We start from the raw sequence: 18,902 nt of genomic DNA, 5'->3' as shown, positions 1-18,902 counted from the left end.
TCCAGAGTCCTCTCTCCCTGACTCGCCGATAATATCCTATCTCTGTTCTTCACGAGGCCTTTCCCCTGTGCACACGTGCCCTGGGGTGTCTTTGCATGCCCAAATGTCCTCTTCTATAAGGACACCATGTGCATTGGTTTAGGACCTGCCTGAGGTCCTCATTGTAACATCGCCTCTTTAAAGGGCCTGTCTCCCAAATACAGTCATATTCTAAGTGTTGGGGCCTAGGTCTTCAGCATGTGAATTTTAGAAGGAGACAAGTCAGTTCCTAACAGAAAGATAGCACAAGGGCAGGGATCGGGAGCTGCAATTCTCAAAAATATTCAGAGGGCCAAGAATTGGTAGGTCAGTGGTGTCTATTCAATAAAATGCTGGATTGGTAGATTCCGGGATATGAACTAAGATGGATTTTGCTCGTAGAAGTAGGATGTTGTGTTAAGAGTGCATTCTAAAATCCCAGTGACCAAAATGGACGCAGAGAGTGGGAAATTGTTGAACTAAGCAGATTTGCAGTTTTGAGTTTTTGTTATAATATTTGCTTACTTCCTCATTATTTTTTCATCCACTGCACTTGCTGACAAAACAGTAGCCGGTGCCAGCATTTTAAAAACATTTTGAGTAAACATTTGAAATGGCCGCAATTCCTTGTATTAAATAAATTTTCCCTATGTATTTTGGAAAACTCACTATTTTCAGTCTCAGCAGTGGAGATATCACCAGTAGCTCAGAAGAACCTAATTTTGAGAACTCTCTACTAAAAGCAATGTTCCTGTGTGCTCTAATTAGTCAGAAGACGGATAGAACAAATAACCCTTGTTTAAAGATCACTGAAAGAAAGGGGATTTGAGAGGCTTATCATTTACAGTCTGGCTTCTCCACCCATTTTCTTTTTCATTTATTCAACATAATTGATTGAACATCTTCAATACTGCTTAAATCAGTGTTCTGGTAGGAAAATGGGGGTTGGCACAACACCTGGCTAGACAGTACTGTGATAGAGAAATGAATGAGAGTCTATGCCTGCCTGGAAGATCTCAGTTATCAGTTGTAAATTTTAGTTGCAAACCACAGAATTCATTCTGGTTAGTTAATGCAGAGAAGGAATTTATTAAAGATGTCTCAGTACAGGCAGAACTTAGCTAGGAAGCTAAGCAGCCAATTTATGCAATGCACTTTCAATTTTCTGTTACTGATGTCTCTGAAAGTTGAATGTCTATATTTGCCATCGCCCAGATGGACCCCAATGCTTCATTTACTTTATGTTTGATTGGTCGAACCTGGTCACACGCCTGCCCCCTTGGTGGTCACATGCCTGCCCCCTTGCTGGCAAGGAAAGCTGGGAAGGCAAAATTCCTCCTTCTACCTTAAAGATATGTGGAATCATGCAATGGGAAATTCTGCAAACACAGGGAGGGTGTCAAAAGGCATTGGGTAGGCCCCCCAAATGGCAGTTTTTTATTCTGAACTGGTCTAATGGAGGAAATGAGTGTGTATTTAAACATGAGTGGGATATGTGCTGTAATCAAGACATGTTTATGACATGGGGAGACCAGAAAAGGAGTTGTTAATAGTCTGAGGTTGTCAAGGTAGGCTTTTTGGAGGAAGTGATTGGTGACTGAGCTTATCTTGATGGATGAAGCAAAAAGGGTGCAACTTGGAGCTAAATAAGAACAAGGACCCTCACTCTCTGATGTTAAACATGCCTCCACAGTCAGTATGCCGGATTTTAAAAAATGGAACTGATGAAACAAGGAGAGAAGGTGATTGAAATCTGAATACATTAATGGCAGACTTGTGTACATGCCGGCAGGAAAGTGCTCAGGATGTCTCTTGTGGCATAATCTGCTGGGCTTCTGTCCTTTTTTCCTCCCAACCCTGCTCCCTTCAGATGTCCTAATAGGTTGGGACTTCCAGTACAGAATATGATTTTCAGAGGGGACTTTTTGGAAATAGAAAACCTGACTCCCAACAAGAAACTCTTTTTTCTTAAAAAATGTTATTTTGAGGGCCTCCTAGGTGGTGCAGCGGTTGAGCGCTGGTTTGCAAAGCTGCCCGCAGCCTCTGCAGCACTGGTTCGATTCCTGGCCGCCGGGCAAGGGTCCCACATGGCGCACAGACCTCTCCTGCCTGCCCGCTGCTCCCCTCAGCAGTGTATTTTGTCAGTCTGCCTGCTCTGCTCTCCCCTCTGGCTCTGGTGAATTCTCTCACCCTCCCTCACTTCTGACTGTACCCAGTGCTTGTATAAATAAATAAATAAATCTTTAAAAAAATGTTATTTTGAAAGAAATGGGAAAAGAATAAAGTAGGAAGTACAGATGCTTGATAACTAACATATATATTTATATTTTGTTTTTTTATAAATCTCATGTGCAATCAAATTATACCTGCTTTGCAATTTTTTCTTCACTTTTCCTATCTTAGGTCTCGTCACTATGCAATTGACTCCTTTACCCAATGTCTCCACCCCTCTTCCTCTTCCCTTCTGGTAGTCACTATTTTGTTCTTGTAGTTTAAAAGTTTGCTTTGCTTTGTTTTGTTGATTCCTTTATTTTCCTTCTTTGCCTACTACATATGAGTAAAAATCCTATGGTGTTTGGCTTTCTCCATCTGACTTGTTTCATTAAGCATCATACCCTCTAGTCCACCCATGTTGTTGCAAAAGGCAGATTTCATCTTTTTTATAACTGAGTAATATTCCCCTGTGTATATGTATCACATCTTCCTTACCCATCAATGGGCACTTAAGTGGTTTCCAACTTACGGCTCTTGTGAATAATGCTGTAACCCACACGGCAGTGCCTTATTTTATTCCTCCAATTTGGCATTTGCTTATTGCAACTTCCTGTTTATCTTTTCTCACACTAATAAGCTATATATTTTGGTTTTACTTATCATCTGTCTCTCCTCCTAGAAGCTAAGTTCTGAGGATGTGGGGATCTTTGCCTCGTTCACTCTGTATCCACAGCATCGGGCCCAGAGTGCTCAATCAACCTGTCATGGAAGAATGGAGACATTTGGACCCCACAAGTCCTGTGCCAGCCTCTTCCTGCTCCCCCTGGAGGGTGCTTTCTTTACTCCTGGGAGGTTACCGTCATCCTCAAACTTCTCATAGCCGCCCCTCCTGCCTGAAGCAGACATGGCAGAGTGGGTGGGCGGTTCTTCTCCTACCCTGTGCTCTGCTGTGGCAGCCACGTGCAGAAGATCTACATTTCATCCTCCCTGGTCTTACTAAGACCAGTCCATCTCACTGGTCTCCCTGTGGTCCGAAGAGTAGACAAAACAGGCATCCATGGGCCTTCCCTGCAAGTGTGGGATGGGGTAGAACTCTGAATTTAGAGGCAAAGACTTAGCTTTGGAGAGGTGCCCTCCCCTCATTGTGTGACTTTGGGGGACTCCCTCTTCCTAAGCTTTCCTTTCCTCGCTGTGCTTACTATCAGATCAACCCAGTGAGGCATGAGCAGAGCTCCTGATGTAGGCTGCCTCCCAGGGCCACCAGGGTGTTGTCTGCATGCTTGTTGCCGACTGCAGGTGTGTAGTAGTAGGATTTTGCCCAGATGCGTAGCCTCATAGAAGGAGGATGGCCTATTTGGAGAAGAGAACCATAGACCAAAAAGGTTGACTGGACACTGTTCTTGTACCTGTCAGTGGGTCAGGTCGACTCCTTGAAATCACAGGTCTGTTGGACAGGGCGGGGCCCGAGCCTGGGGATGAGTTTTGCCCTATAACCCCTGCTGCGGTTCGGAGCATGGATGTGGCCCGTGAAGACAGCCATTGTTCAAATAGCAAAGAGTTAAGTGCGAGCTTTCCTAGCAAAGAACCGGTGTTGGCTGGAGGTCGATAGGCTTGACTCGAGCTGCATTTCTTCATTTTGGTCAGATGTCTCTGTGAGTCTGGTTGGCTGATATCCCTCTCCCCCATGCCAACCCCCACTGCAAATATGCAAGCCTGCACTAGATCACTAGATGAAGCTGGGCTCTTGCTATAAGATCAACCAGAAAAACCCAAACTACCTCTGGGCTTGTGCTCTAGTTAAAGGAAATCTGAGCTTCCTGCTTGGCCCCTGAGGCAGGTTTTGTCAGCCTCAGTACTGCTGACCTTTGGGGTGGGTAGTTCACTAGGAGGCGAGGGCAGCACTGGGCCTTGTAGGCTGCTTCGCAGCATCCTGTGATCACTGTGCCCTAGCAGGCTGGTAACCTGGACACAGACACACACACGCACACACACACACAGACACACACACCCACCCCTGACAACCAAGTAAGTTAGCAAACAATGTCAAATATCCCCTGGAGGGCAAAATCCCTCCCCCTTTCTGCAAACCATTGTCCTAAGGAAAGTATTATCCAATAGATGGGACAGACTTCAAGAATTCTGAGGAGGAGTCTTCTTCAAGCCCAATACACGATACAAATGTGCTCTAATGCAAGTTACCTGACAGGGTGGTGACGGGCCCTTGTTCTTGGGGCTTCTTGGCAGGAGCTGATGGTGGTGAGACAAAGATGATCATACTACCATGCTTCTCGACAGCGTCTACCTAGCCTAGGGAAATTCAGAGATTTGCATGCTGCTTGGTTGCTAAGATTAGTTTACCCTAACAAATGCAAGATGCATGAAATTAGATTTCATTTGTAAAATGACTAATAGCCGTGTTTTTTTTTAGGGGGGGGGGCTAAAGGAGATGGTGCATTTGCATCCCAGCCTCCAACTCCTAGCTATTTTTATGAGTTATTATTGACTATCTCTGTCATGTGGTATTTATAGTATGCTATTATTTGGTGCATGTCTGTGGTCATTAGCTTTATATCTCATTAGATGAGGACAACCCCCCTGCAAAACACATGACTAGACACCTGTTTACAGATGGAAAAAGCGAGATTTGGAAAGGTTTAGTATCTGGTCAAGATCACCCACCAGTACAGGGTGGGGACAGTATTCAAACTGAGATTCTTCCATTCTCAAGGACTGCCTTTTCACTCTCCTGAAAGGGTAAGATTTCAAGGTCCATACCCAGCTGTTCTTGTCCATCCCCTAGTTTAAGAGCAATGTCTTTCCACCTGGGAGTTATTTTTTAATATCTGTGGCTTCCCTATCCAATGTGATTATAGACTGCAAAGGGGCAAGAAGTGAATCTTGTAACTCTATATTAAGTGTCCTGCAGAGTTGGTGCTTAGTATATATCTGCTATTTGGTTTTTCTTAACTCTGTAGCAAGATTGCATTGAGGAGTGAAAACTCTTCATGCCTCTTAAGGAATGGAAATTCTGCCTCATCAGTTAACACTGGGGATGATTTCTTATTGCCCTCTCATTCTGGAGCAGCTGTTTTGACAAGAGTACTTGAATAGAATTGCCACTTGGCGCACACTTCACTCCCCCATTCTGCAAGTCTTACAGCATCACTGTGGGGATGGGGGTATGGGATCTGGATGCCCAGACAATCTCCATCCATCTGGGCCACAAAAGAGGGGAGCTCACCCCACAATCATAAAGAGCACAGTTCATTCAAGGAAGACATCAACTCCGGGAAGCCAAGTCATCTATGGCCGCATGCGTGTGTGTGTGTGTGTGTGTGCGTGTGTGTGTGTGTGTGTGTGTGTGTGTGTGTGTGTGTAAGTTGGGGAGAGTGGGACAGAAATCTCTGGTAAATAGTGAGGGGTTCTCCCAGACACACCAGACCTCTAGGGACTGTTTTCAGAGTCTCAAAATAAGAAAGTCACCAACCAGCTTTGTCCTAGAACAGAGCATGAAAGTATTTACATTTCATAGCAATTGAAAATCTGAGGATGGTTTGGTTTTCTGGGTTGCACTGATATATTTTCCTGCTCTCAAAGGAGAAAGAAGCTTAATTAAAGGAACAATGGGATGGATATGTGGGTGACGATTCCGATAACCAGGCCGATTGCTAGCTTGATTTAGAAGAAATAGGTGATTGTTTGAGACTCTGGGTCCTGTTGTATGATGTCCAGTTTGCGTGTGTGTGTGCACTTATGCCATCCAGATGCAAAGGTGAATAAAGGGGCCACTTTCCCACCCTCCTTGCTGTGACAGGTCTAAGCCCAGGTTGGAAGACTGTGAGAAGGAGGGGGGAAGCTAAAGAACATGGCAAGGCCTTCGCAAAGGCCCCACTGCCTGTGACCTTGGCCCCTGTGGTTTGCTGCAGATGTTGAAAAAATTTGCTATCTAAGAGATTGATTTGTTTGTAGAAAGGCCATTTCTGAAAAAGCTGAGAAAGTCCTTGAAAGTTATTCAGTTTATAGTGTTGGTGTGGTGGGAGAAATATTATGTTCAACTTTTTACTGAAGTATAATTTGCATACAGAGAAGCACAGTCATGAGAGTACATTCCATAGGATGCCACTTCAAAGTCGAATAATAGGCAAAATGGGTCTATCAGAAATCAGGGCGCAGATTACCTTTGGGTGAGCAGTGCCTGGAAGGGGACACAAAGATGCAACCAAGGCACTGATATTGCTAGGGGGAAATGATGTCCTGAGTTAATTCCATACAGGCTTTGTGGACCCCACCCCCACTCCAGGCTAAAGCCATCAAGACATTGGGAAAGACAAATCCCATCACCACCAAGGGAGGGTGGCTGGGACCTGAGGGTGGAGTTGGGTAGCCAGGTTGGATATAAAAACCAAACACGTGGGCCTTGGGGGTCTCTCTGGCTCGCGATCGCTCGCCTCCTGGTTTCACCGCTCCTGGCTGGCGGCCAACTCTGAGAGCGCCATTTTGGGATTCCTGATCGGCGGATCGGGTAGGACTCATTTAAAACTTTGTCTCCCACTTTTCTCCCTGAGCTATACATTTCCTCATTTCCCCTTCCCTTGTAAATAAACCTTTTATTAACCTTTCGTGTGTGCCTGCAGTAGAGCATTGATAAGTCCTTTTAAGTGCGCGGGTGAGGACCCACAGTCAGGCACCCCGTTTTGTATCGGGGTTGCTCTACAACAATATGTCCTTATTCTATTTCCTCCTTTGTTTCCCCTACCCCTCATTTTATTGATTTGCCGGTTGTTCACACAACTGTATGATTTTGCAACCACAGCCTCACACCTTCATAAGTGCGCATGCTTCACACACATCCACCAAAGCCCCACTGCCAACACCTCGTCACCTCCCCTCCTGCCCCCCTCTCCTCCCCTGTCTCAGCTGGCAACCATCACATTTTTCACAGAATCTAAGAGTTATTTTTTGTGTTTTACCAGTTTGTTTTCTTTGGTTATTTTCATTAACCCCACCTTCTGCATCTGAGCAAACTCACACACTTTTTTTTTGTCTAGTGTGTCTGTTTGGGGCGACGTGGCAGGAGGCTGCTTAATTTTGTGAGTGGATCACTGCTTCCTCCCATTCTGCTGGTATTTGGCTCTTGATGCCTTTTCCTATCTATAAAATAGCAGTTGAGAACACAGAAGTTGACGGGAGCTTATCAGCCGGCTGGAGATAACCAAGAAGGACCCAGTAATGACCTTCCAGTCATTACCCACGAATACTTTAAAATATCTCAAATTGCCGTGGACCAGCACAGCAGTGAACGATGAGGCCGTCTCAGGGTTGAGAGACTGCGCAGGGTGGTCAGGGATTCGGCTGAAGAAATTGTAACAGGGTGGTCTTCCCTGTCCTATAACAAAATGACAAACAGACACACTTCAAGAGAGAGTGTAAATCTGAGTGCAATTTTATTTGAGTTAGTTGCCAGAATATATATGTTTCCAAAAGCACAGAACAGTGAATGGATTTAGCTTATCACTGAGTGATTTACCTCATTCCTAAGTAGATAGACCATTAGTTTTGTTTTTAAACTATATGATCGCATTTTTTTGTTTCACCTAAACTATATTTTAATTATTACAGAGTTTAGTAACGTTTCATTTGAGTCAGCCTTGTGTTAAGGATTTCATATGATTTTTTAATTAACAATGAATGACCTTTATAGAAGAAAGAAGGAAGTTTAGAAAGACAATAAAGGGATAAAGTTTGTAGTTCTAGAAAGACGAGATAAGGTTTTTTAGCTCCTGGTGGTCGTACCTGGTGGTCGTAATCTTTTGATAAGCTTCTGTCTTATCTATGTCTTCAGGGAACTTTGTTCTACTCCCCTGCGTGCTGGTTCCTTGCCCAGCTGGACCTAGGGACCTTGGCGAAAGCCATTAGCCCTAAAGGTCACTGCAGGGGGAGGTGCAGCATCAAATTATAAAATACACAAGAGAATTCAAAGATGGCCATTTTAGGAATAAATTTTAAGGTGTTCTTACCTGGGGGGTTGGGGAGCAGAAATAGAGCAAAAGATCCATTAGAATCACTTCTAACTGTATCTTGTATATTGATTTTCAGCTACTCATTGGGTGGAAACTATTCTTCAATAAAATGGTGAATGATCCATGATAAATTTGTAAGCGAATATGAAAGGTTATCGTTACAAGGACCTACAGACGTCTAGCTTTGGGCTTATCTCCCCAACACTCCATGGCCTGGGAGGTAGTCACAATGTGTGGCTGAGTAGTTGTTCAATAAATGTCTGTTGACCTAATTTGATTCATGTTCTTTGCACTGAATCCCACAAGTCTGTCTGCCAGCAGCCACGTAACCTTCTTTCAACTTGATATTCAACCCTCTGACTCATTTGCTCATTCTGACATGAATACAAAAGAGGAAACTTTTAAAAGAGCCACAAGAAAAAGATATTTGAGATCTTAGAATTGCTTTAAGAGGACAGAACCACTTACTCTTATTTTATTGGAAAGACTTTACAAAGAAGATCCCTAGTTCAATGGCCTTATTTTTTTTTATTTTTTAAATTTTATGTATTTTTATATCATTTTTCATTTTTACACAATGTATGCATTTTCATCTTGGTTATAGTTCCCATACAGTCCCACCACACTTGTTTTGATCCTACTCCCTTCTGCCCCACCCGCACCCCCACCCCATAGTGTGTTTCTGATTTATAGTTGCTTGTTGATCTTGATTTTTACTTTATTATAATTATTCTTTTTCCTGGTCCCTTATTTAGGTTTTCTAAATTCCTCCTATGAGTGAGACCATCCGATATTTTTCTTTTTCTTCCTGGCTTATTTCAATGGCCTTATTTTTATTAGCGAGGCCAAGTGACGTGTTTGGTCAGAGGTAGAATAATGAAACTAAACCCCAGGTGCTACCTCACCCCGGGGTCTGCCTGCCTCCATCTGCTGAGTGGAGAGACTCAACTGTTTCACAGGACTTCAGGACAACCTACCTGCTACTGAAAAAGGAAGGATAGAGAAGTCTCGGTGCTGTCCTTGTAATGATGACCTTTTACATTTGCTTACAAATTTGTCATAGATTATGCAGATGTCCATCCCTTCACACTCTGATAGATGCTAAATGGGGACAGGTCTGGCAGCTCGTCATTTAATACTGTCATTGTGGCAATAGTTAATTCCTCCTCCACCTTGTGGCTCCGCAGAGTGACAGAAATAATGCAGATGTGACTCTTAGGTTTCATTTCTTTTCCTTCCTTTGCTGTAATGGGGAGGTTAGTGAACAGTGGCTTTCAGAAGTAGAATGTGCCAGTGATTTATAGCTAGGTAAACCTGCTTTGGAATGATACCAGGGCCACTGGTATTAAAATTAACACTTACTGAGAGTGTTTTACAGGCCAGGTGTCTGTTGGATGCTTATAGGGATTATTTGCTTTAGTTCTCACCAGACCCCTAAGAGGCAGATATTGCTTTTGGCCCAATGTTCTGATGAAGCAATTGAGATTCGGAGAGGTTAAGAAACTTGCTCAGGGTCACTCAGCGCTGCCTGATCTCTGTACTAAGCACGGGCTTTATTCACTGTGGGAGACCTCAGACCTGAAGAACACGAAAGTGACTTTTTTGGATTGTTGAGCGACTGCAGGATGAGAAATCTATAAGCAGATCATGGGCTATGTCCCCCAATTCATGGGATGTTTCCCAGACTCATTTCACTTCACAGCGCTGCGAAATCATCATCCACCTTACCAAAGATGGGGTCCTCAGCTTTAACCTCAAACTTTCTTACATCTGCAGAGTCTGAGAACAGAAATTCTTTACCTGAAGTAAGTGAAAAACGTGACCATCCCTGGAGGGAAGTTTGGGGGAATGTGTGACCTTGCTGGGCTGTGCTTTGAATGCTGTTTGGGGGAGTTGGGGGTGATATGTGCCAGGCCTGTCCACACAGGGAACACAGCTGATTCCAGGCCCACTTCTGAAGGCTGCGGTGGATTCCTGGGGAGAGGGTGACCCTGAGTGCCGGCTCCCTCAGCGTCTTATTCTGCACTTTCTAAAAATATTCCTGACAAACAGCTAATGGGCATTTTGGCCACACTGCTTTAAACCACTCCTGCCATTTCAAATGGAATGCTTCTCCGTCAGGCCTGTTCATCTTGATTTATATGATTGGGATAGAATCAGCCGTTTCATGGAACTTCACCACAGTCTTCTCACCAGAGGCCTTTTAAAAACAATAAAGTGCATTTTTACCTCTTTGAGCAAGTGGGGCATGTTCATTTGCTAGTCAAAAATGAAGTGCAATGAAATAAAAGCTTCATTGGGAAAAACACAGCTGTAGTTATTGCTGAAGTATTGTGTAGCGATATGCAGGGACGAGGGCCCCATCTCTCCTGAAAAGTGTTTTTGGTTTTTTTTTTGTTTTTTTTTTTAGCATTTATTTATACATACAAGAACTGGGGTATAGGCCAGAGTTGTGGTGGGTGAGAGGATTCACCAGAGACAGAGTGGGGAGCAGAACAGGCAGAATGACCAAAATTCACTGCTGAGGGGAGCAGCAGGTGAGACAGGAGAGGTCTGCTGCATCATGTGGGTAGCTCCCTGGCCGGGGACCAAACTCGTGCTGCAGTGGCTGTGGACAGCTTCATAGGTTGCGTCTTAACCCCTTGCACCACCAGGGAGGCCCCTAAAAAGTGTTTTTTTCCCCCTGATATTAACGAAGACTAAGGAGCAGCATTTTTGTCCAGTTAACTAATTTTAATGTAAATTGCTACAACCTTTTTAGGAAGCAAGTAAGTATATGTATCAAGACTCTGAGAGTACATGCCCCACCACCCCATAATTCCTTTTCTATAAATACATTTTAAAGAACTCATTGGAATAGAGACAATTTTGTATTCATCAGAACATCGTTTATGATAGCAAAAAAAAAAAATGGGCCATAACCTACATTCCCAGCAATAGAATTAGTGAAATAAATTATGGTGATCCATTTGGTATATTAACATGCCCTTATTAAAATGTCAGCCTTTGAAGAATTATAATGATATGGTAAAATGTTTAAGATGCAATAAGTGAAAATACAGAAATGCAAGCACAAAAAACTGCATATACAGTGTGAACTCAATTAGGTACAAATATTACATGTAAATGTGTATGTACTCACTCACTCACTCACTCACTCACACTTTGGAAAAGACTGAAGAAAGAATCCAAAATTGAGGTTGTCTTTGGTGAGATAGTGGGTGACTTTATTTTCCTTATTTATTTCTTCATGGTTACTATTTTTTTAAAAGATTTATTTATGCATACAAGAACTAGGGTACAGGCCAGAGTTGTGGGGGGTGAGAGAATTCACCAGAGACAGTGGGGGACAGAACAGGCAGATCAACTGAAATACACTGCTGAAGGGAGCAGTGGGTGAGACAGGAGAGGTCTGTTGCACCATGTGGGTATCTCCTTGGCCAGGGATCGAACTCATGCTGCAGTGGCCTCGGATAGCTTCATAGGTTGTGTCTTAACCCCTTGTGCCACCAGGGAGGCCCAGTTGCTATTTTTTTTTTTAAAGATTTATTTATACAAGAACTGGGGTACAGGCCAGATTTGCGGGAGGGTGAGAGGATTCACCAGAGACAGAGTGGGGAACAGAACAGGCAGACTGACAAAATACACTGCTGAGCGGAGCAGCGGGTGAGTCAGGAGAGGCCTGCTGGGTTGCTCCGAGGCCAGTGGGGATCAAACCGGTACTGCAAAGGCTGCGGACAGCTTCACAGCACTGTGCTCAACCACCTGCGCCATGAGGGAGGCCCAGTTGCTATTATTTTTTTTAAAGAAAGCCTCTTCCTGATAATTTTCTTAGCAGTCTAGTCTCCCATGGCCCCATAGTGAATTTCAGGGGGTGCTTTCAGGGCAGGACAAGTCTGAGCTTTAACCTTTGGTGGTAAACAGGAGGTTGGCCCCAGTGAAATAGAAGAGAAACTGAGATGCGAGTCATAGAGGTCTCACCTAAACTTCCCTCTCTTGGTAGCTGAGAGCCTTGGGGAAGCCACTAGGGACTCCAAGTGCCTTTCATTGTCAAGTCTCTTGGGACAGCACAGGTGGAGCCGCCAGTGCCAGTTCTCAGCAAGACCATGAAGTGGACCAATGCTTGTCCTCTGCTTCCGAGGTGCCTGTTCCTCCTCCTGGTGCTCCCCACCCCAGGCCCACCCTCAGGCTGTCTACAACTGTCCCCTAAAGGAAAACTGACTGCTCTCTGCAAAACATCTGCTTCATTCCTTCAAACACATATTCATTAAACGCAAGGTCTTGACCAGTACTCAACCCATGACCCTGCCTCTGGGTGGTCGCATAATCGTAGGGAAGAGAGGATAACCTATAAATCAAAATAACCTGTAAGTGTCTCCAGCAAGCTGCAGGGTGAGCTCCAGGGATCCGGGCTTTGCTCACCGAGGGCCAGCCCGTGAGTCTAGGCCTCTGCTTGAGAACAGGTGGACTGCTGCATAGTCCTTCATCCTCCCTAGTCCCTGACGGACTCCTCATCGTGCGTCAGGAGTGGTAATACTCCTTCACAGCGTTGTTTTAAAAGGTGAACTTCCGTAAGTGAAATGGGCCTGGGCGAAGTGTAAGGTTAAGGTTACCTGTTGGGAGCACGTGGGCTCATTACAGGTGGTTTTGTTGGGTTGGCAGAGTTATTTTTAAAGATTGCATTTGTTGTCAGTTTGAAGATCAAGAGATTTTGCCTTCTAAAGTGTGGGTTTTTTGCTTCTCTGGACCCTGGCATTCAGGCTTGGGTCTAATTTGCTTGAGCCCAGGCCTCAGCAGCCACTGTGAAAGCGCATGCGCCCACCCTCCATGGCAGAGGGGCCAGGGACTAAGAAGGGCTGGGGCTTTGAAGGCAGAACTTCTACCCCCAGGCTCTGCTCTACCGCTTGCTGGTTGTATAACTCTGGCCAAACTCTAGTCTCAACTTTTTGGTCCTCTGTTTCATCATCTGTTAAGTAATATAACATCTGTATCTTCTCAGAGAGTTGTGACTGGGACTTAGTGGAAAAAAAAATGCATATAAGACAGGTTTGTGAGTTCGTTACCTGCTGTGACTTGGAAGCCATTTGACTTACCAACTTCTGCTGGAAGATGTGAATCCAATGATATTGTTTCTGTTCCTTATTTATCTAACTCTAGTAATTTCTAGAGTAGTGTGGGATGAAAAAGTGGGGTGAAAAAGCAAATATCCTTTTAGATTAGCCAGTCTGTCCTTGCTTTTGGAGGCTATTACATGAATAGCATTAGTGTGTCTTCCCTGGGTGAGTTTGGCCAGGCCAGCCACTGATCTCGACTCCCTGCAGAGACCTCTCATGTTGAGTCTCTATGTCATGCTTTCATACTTGATGACATGCTACCACTCGTTGCCTCTTTTCTCTAACTAGAATGTCATATTTTCTATTCCACTCTCCTGCATGATGCCCATTGCAGATAATAAATCGCTCATGGACTTAATAGCTGAAGTTATAACTAGTGCAAGGTGAATGGCACTTTGAAGGCAGTCCCAGTGGCATCCAAGTTCTTAGAGGACACATTTCTCATAACTGTGATATTACCTGCCCCTTTATCCATCCATCTGGCCATCCATTCATTCATCCCAACAGCCACTCCTAGAACACCCACTATCTGTCAGAATCTCAGCTAACACATTGGTGCTGGAGAGGCAGCAGAATTGGAGCAAGCAGACCCCGGGGGGAAGGTGAAAGACCAGGCATACCTGATGTGTAGTTTGCTAACCCAATGACCCTGGATTTGGAGAGGCTGTGGGTAAAAGAATGAAACCCATATATCTAGGCTCAGGTAATTGGCTCAGGTGATAGCAACTGTGTAGTTTTTCTCTCCCAGTCTTCTCATTTCGCCCTTTAATTGTGCCTATTTATAATCCTAAGTACAGGCAACTTCTTACTAATGTGGTAACAGTATTATGGAGGGCTGCCCTCCAACGTCCATGGAACTGGGTTTGTCTGGAACTTTCTGAGATGGCTGTGCTCTAAAGAGTTTCTAGGTGGAATTTTTTCTTTGCCACAATTGAATGGAAAAGTGAGGTCCTCTTGGGGGCTGTGGCTGGGTTGTCGGCTTAGCCCTGCTCTGTAGTGGTTTCTATTTCTAAATCACACTGCGTGCTGAAAATTATATCAGGTTCTTGAGATTTGGGCAGAGTTGTTAGCTTTGTTTCTGAAAAACAGGGCAGGACTTGCCTCACCCATGTTTACTGGCCCCTCACAGGGAAGGTAAGGAGTATGTCGGCTGTGGCCTTATTAGGCAAAAAAAGCCCTTTCTGTCACAGCTGGTGTCCAGGAGAGGGTCTTAATTAACCCTAAAATAAAAGGGAGAGAAAACAGCTTACATCCAGAGTGCTTTTTGATATTGATATCATTTGAATGAGTCATATAATCTTTTCTCTTTTTGACATTTATTCTCTTCTCCAATATTATCTTGATGCTAATTCTGAAGATTTTCCCCCTTTATAGTTTAAGCAGGAAAGAATCTTATTGTAAAAACACTGTATTCTGCTTCATCCTTTTTTGTATGTATAATTATTAAGGCTAAGGATATATTCAAATTATTTCAGAGTTTTTTTTTTAGCGAACTTACTAAAAACTTAATAGTGCCCAAGAATCCTCCCCCTCGTAAAGTAAGAAGCTCTGTGTTCCTGTGTGTCCTCTCTGCTCCTTGCTCCCTCTCTGCTGAGGTTCCCCTAGGTCTGACAGGCTAAGGTTGTTACACAAGGTTCCTAGAGAGACTAGAGAGAGGGGAGTGAGAACTCCAGGGATCTCTGTTGCCCTCACGCCACCTCCTAATACAAATGAACAGAAAAATAGATGCTGAGTGTTCTTGCATAGCCTGCACCCTCCAGTACTTGTGCTCGGTACCTTCTTTTTAATATTTGATTTTGAAGTAATATTTTCCATATTAATAAATTCATGTTTATTGCATAAAAGTCATAAAATATGGATGCATCAAAAAGGATATTAAGACCATCCAGAGGAGCACTATTAATGGGTGTGTGTGCGTGTGAGAGATGGAGAGAGAACTGAATGGAAGGAGGGAGATAGAGATATTTTTATCTCTGCCAGCCTTGTTCATTGTTTTATTCCCATCATCTAGAATGGTGCCTGGCATACAGTAAGTGCTCATTAGCTATTTGCTGGGGGAAAGTGAATTCAAGCAGGTTCTTAAAGTCTTCATCCTCCATGCACCACCTCACCAGAAAACCTTTTTCAGCTCTCACCAAACATGCTACCAAAACCCTTGACTCGCCCTTTAGCTTGCACACCAGCTTTTCCCTTGTCATGACCGAGCTCAATAGTCTTGTCCGTTCCTGGAAAAGTGTGCCATTAGCTGGCTCCCTGCCTGCGTCTGTAGCTCCCTCTCTTTGGAGGAAGGGAGTTCTTTCGTAATGTTACATTTCTTGGTTCAAGTCATACCTCTGTCTGCATGTCCTCTCTTAATAAGAATAAAAATTTCCAGTGTTCATTGTGTCCCTAACCCACATAAGTAAGTTTTAGTTCTGCTACAAGAACCCAAGGGTCTGCTCTAGGAAGCAAGTTACATTTCAGATTTTGTCTGTCTTGTACCTTCTACTCTTGTAAAAATCTGGGAGGAAAATACAAAAACTAGTGAAACTTGATCTATAAAGCCAACAGAGAGCCTAGCATTAGGGCAAGCCACGGCATAGAGGGTCCTTAGAGAAGCCGCCAAATACAGGGCTCTAAATACAGCTGTGGGGCCCTAGCTGGCTTGATCTGCTTGGTAGTCAGATACTGTTGGTTGGGTTCCGGGCATCCTGGGCAGGACTCACTGCCAATCCCCAAAGATATAATAGTATTGGCTTGGGCCAAGACAAATGCCTAGGTGCAGTCAGGGCCAGGCTTTTATGGCTTTGTCTTATGGCCTCAGGAAGTTGAAGTCTGTTTGAGAAGCTTCCTGATGAGATAGACACCAACGAGGGCAATCAGTATCAACTCTGAGTCAACTCACTTTCCCAACTGTCTGGAGAGTTGTTACGAGAAGGTTCGATGGCTTTGTCTAGGAACACCGGGAAGGAGCTGTGGTCCATTAACGACTTCTGTCTTGGTTGTGGGAAAGGGATTGATGTGCCAGCTGAGATTTTGCGTGAAGAAAATGAAATTTTTTTTTTCATTTTTTGGGAATCTTTAAAATTGAGGTAACATTAGTTTACAACACTGTCTGTGATTTATGGGAATAGCTTCACCCCTCTTTAGATGGGTTACTATATCACACCCACCACCAAAGCCCCCATAGTCCTAGCCTCAGTTCTACAGTCATATTTCTAGGGTTTGTTTGATTTAGGTTTTTTTTTCTGTTCTTTCATTTCATTTCTTTCTTCATTTTTTTTTCATTTTTTTTTTTTTTAATAGAGGCATGTTTTATTTATTTATTTATTTTATTTGTTTGTTTTGTTTATACATGCACTGGGTACAGTCAGAAGCGCGGGAGGGTGAGAGAATTCACCAGAGCCAGAGCGGGGAGCAGAGCAGGCAGAAGGACCGAAGTACACTGCTGAGGGGAGCAGCGGGCGGCAGGAGAGGTCTGCGCGCCATGTGGGACCCTCCTCCAGTGGCCGGGGAGCAGCCGGGGATCGAACCGGCGCTGCACAGGCTGCGGGCAGCTTCGCAACCCAGCGCTCAACCGCTGCGCCACCAGGGAGGCCCCATTTCATTTCTTTCTATTCCACATGAGTGAAATTATCTGATATTTCAATTTTGCCTTACAACTTATTTACTTAGCATAATCCATGTTACCTCAAATTGCAAGACTTCTATCCTTTTTTATAGCTGAGTAGTATTCCTCTGTGTGTGTGTGTGTGTGTGTGTGTGTGTGTGTGTGTGTGTGTGTGTGTGACATCTTCTTGAGCCTCTCATCTGTTTGGGGGCATTTAGTTTGTTCTCATAACTTGGCTATCGTAAATAGTGCTGCAGTAAACATAAGAGTGCATATATCCCTTCAAATTAGTGTTTTTGCGTTCCTCAGGTAGACACCTGGCAGTGGAATTACTGGATCATATTGTAGATATTGTTACTGTTTTGAGAACCCTCCATACTGCGCTCCTGTAGGGGCTGAGCCAGTGTACGTACCTACTGGCAGTGTACGAGAGTTGCTTTTTCCCACATCCTCACCAACACTTTTTGTTTCTGGTCTTTTTAATATAGGCCACTCTCACAGGTGTGAGATGGTTTCTCATTGTGGTTTTGATTTGCATTTCCCTGATGATATATGATGATGAGCAATTTTTTCATGTGCCCCTTGACCATCTGAATATCTCCTCTGGAGAACAGTCTGTTTTTGATTGGATTATATATTTTCTTTTTGTTGAGTTATGAGTTCCTTGTAAATATTGGATATCAGCCCTGGGTGGATGTATGGTGTACAAATATTTCTCCCATTCAGTAGGGTAACTTTGTTTTTTTGTTTTTTGTTTTTTGTTTTTTGGTGGGACCCTCACCAGTGGCCAGGGATCGAACTGGTGCTGCAGAGGCTGCGGGCAACCTCGCAACCCAGCGCTCAACCGCTGCGCCACCAGGGGAGGCCCCTAGGGTAACTTTGTTTTAATGATAATTTCTTTCACTGTGTAGAAGCTTTTTAGTTTGATGTGGTCCCAGTTGTTTATTTTTGCCCTTGTCATTGGAGTTCAGTCCTCAAAGACATGCCTGATACCAAGGTTATGGGGTGTTTGACCCATGTTTTTCCTTCTACGTATTTTAAGATTTTCTGTCTTATATCCAAGTCTTTCATCCTCAAAAACAGTGTTTTGAAGTGTCATCTTTAGAAAAGTATGTTAGAAAGGGGCCTGTGCCTAGGGTGACTATATGATTTTTTCATCAAATTAGGATACTTTTGGGCCTCCCCAAAAGTGGCGCAGCGGTTGAGCTCTGGGTTGCGAAGCTGCCTGCAGACTCTGCGGCGCCGGTTTGATCCCTGGGAGGGTCCCACATGGCGCGCAGACCTCTCCTGCCGCCCGCTGCTCCCCTCAGCAGTGTACTTCATCACTCTGCCTGTTCTGCTCCCCGCTCTGGCTCTGGTGAATTCTCTCACCCTCCCGCGCTTCTGACTGTACCCAGTGCTTGTATGAATAAATAAATAAATCTTTAAAAAAAAAAAAAACAAATTAGGACTCTTTTGAGAGGGAAAGACAGTGCTTTTAACCTAAGGCCCCAGGAGAAAACGAGGACCTGTGACACTTTGTTCATTACAAGCAACTCTCGAATGGAAAAGTGTTCCCTCCTGTACATCCTCCCCCTGAGTTCCAGGGGCCACTGGGCAAGATCTCCCTTTCTACCACGCTTTGCACTATTTCCAGGGAACCCTTCAGTTGGGGTGTGTATGTTTCAGTTCCCCAGCTTTGTGATGAATCACCTGAGCACAGCCTCCTTTTGTCCTCAACACGCTAGTGGCAGAGCAGCCCAGGTGTTCTGGGCTCCACGGCTGAGTGACAGTTCTGATTCCACACTGGCCCCTGTACCCCCTGGTGGCAAAACCATCAAATCCATCTAGTTCAGTTTCTCCAAACACCAGGGCTGCCTTTCCGCCCCCACTGGTGTGAACGGCTGTGCAACCTGACGCAGGGAGCTAGTTTTCCAAAAACCCAGCCCCACGAGCCTGCACCTCACC

General features: G+C 44.4%; 1 protein-coding gene across 2 annotated transcripts in view; it reads left to right on the top strand.

Annotated features, from left to right (window-relative positions):
- The window catches only part of PDZD2 (PDZ domain containing 2), a 319,093-nt gene that overhangs the window by 55,281 nt on the left and 244,910 nt on the right, over positions 1-18,902 (top strand). Inside the window, exon 1 of one of the 2 annotated variants that reach the window (XM_054688247.1) lies at positions 17,744-17,828. The exons of the other annotated variant lie outside the window; for it this stretch is intronic. The gene's annotated coding sequence lies outside the window, so the exon portion shown is untranslated. Of the gene's footprint in view, positions 1-17,743; positions 17,829-18,902 lie in introns of those variants that run through there. 2 annotated transcript variants of the gene reach the window in all.

Source organism: Talpa occidentalis, unplaced genomic scaffold, assembly GCF_014898055.3.
Source record: "Talpa occidentalis isolate TD23 unplaced genomic scaffold, MPIMG_talOcc4v2.1 talOcc4.6, whole genome shotgun sequence".
NCBI classification, from domain to species: Eukaryota; Metazoa; Chordata; class Mammalia; order Eulipotyphla; family Talpidae; genus Talpa; species Talpa occidentalis.
The sequence above is the reverse complement of the archived record's forward strand: the minus strand, read 5'-3'. Positions and strand labels throughout refer to the sequence as shown.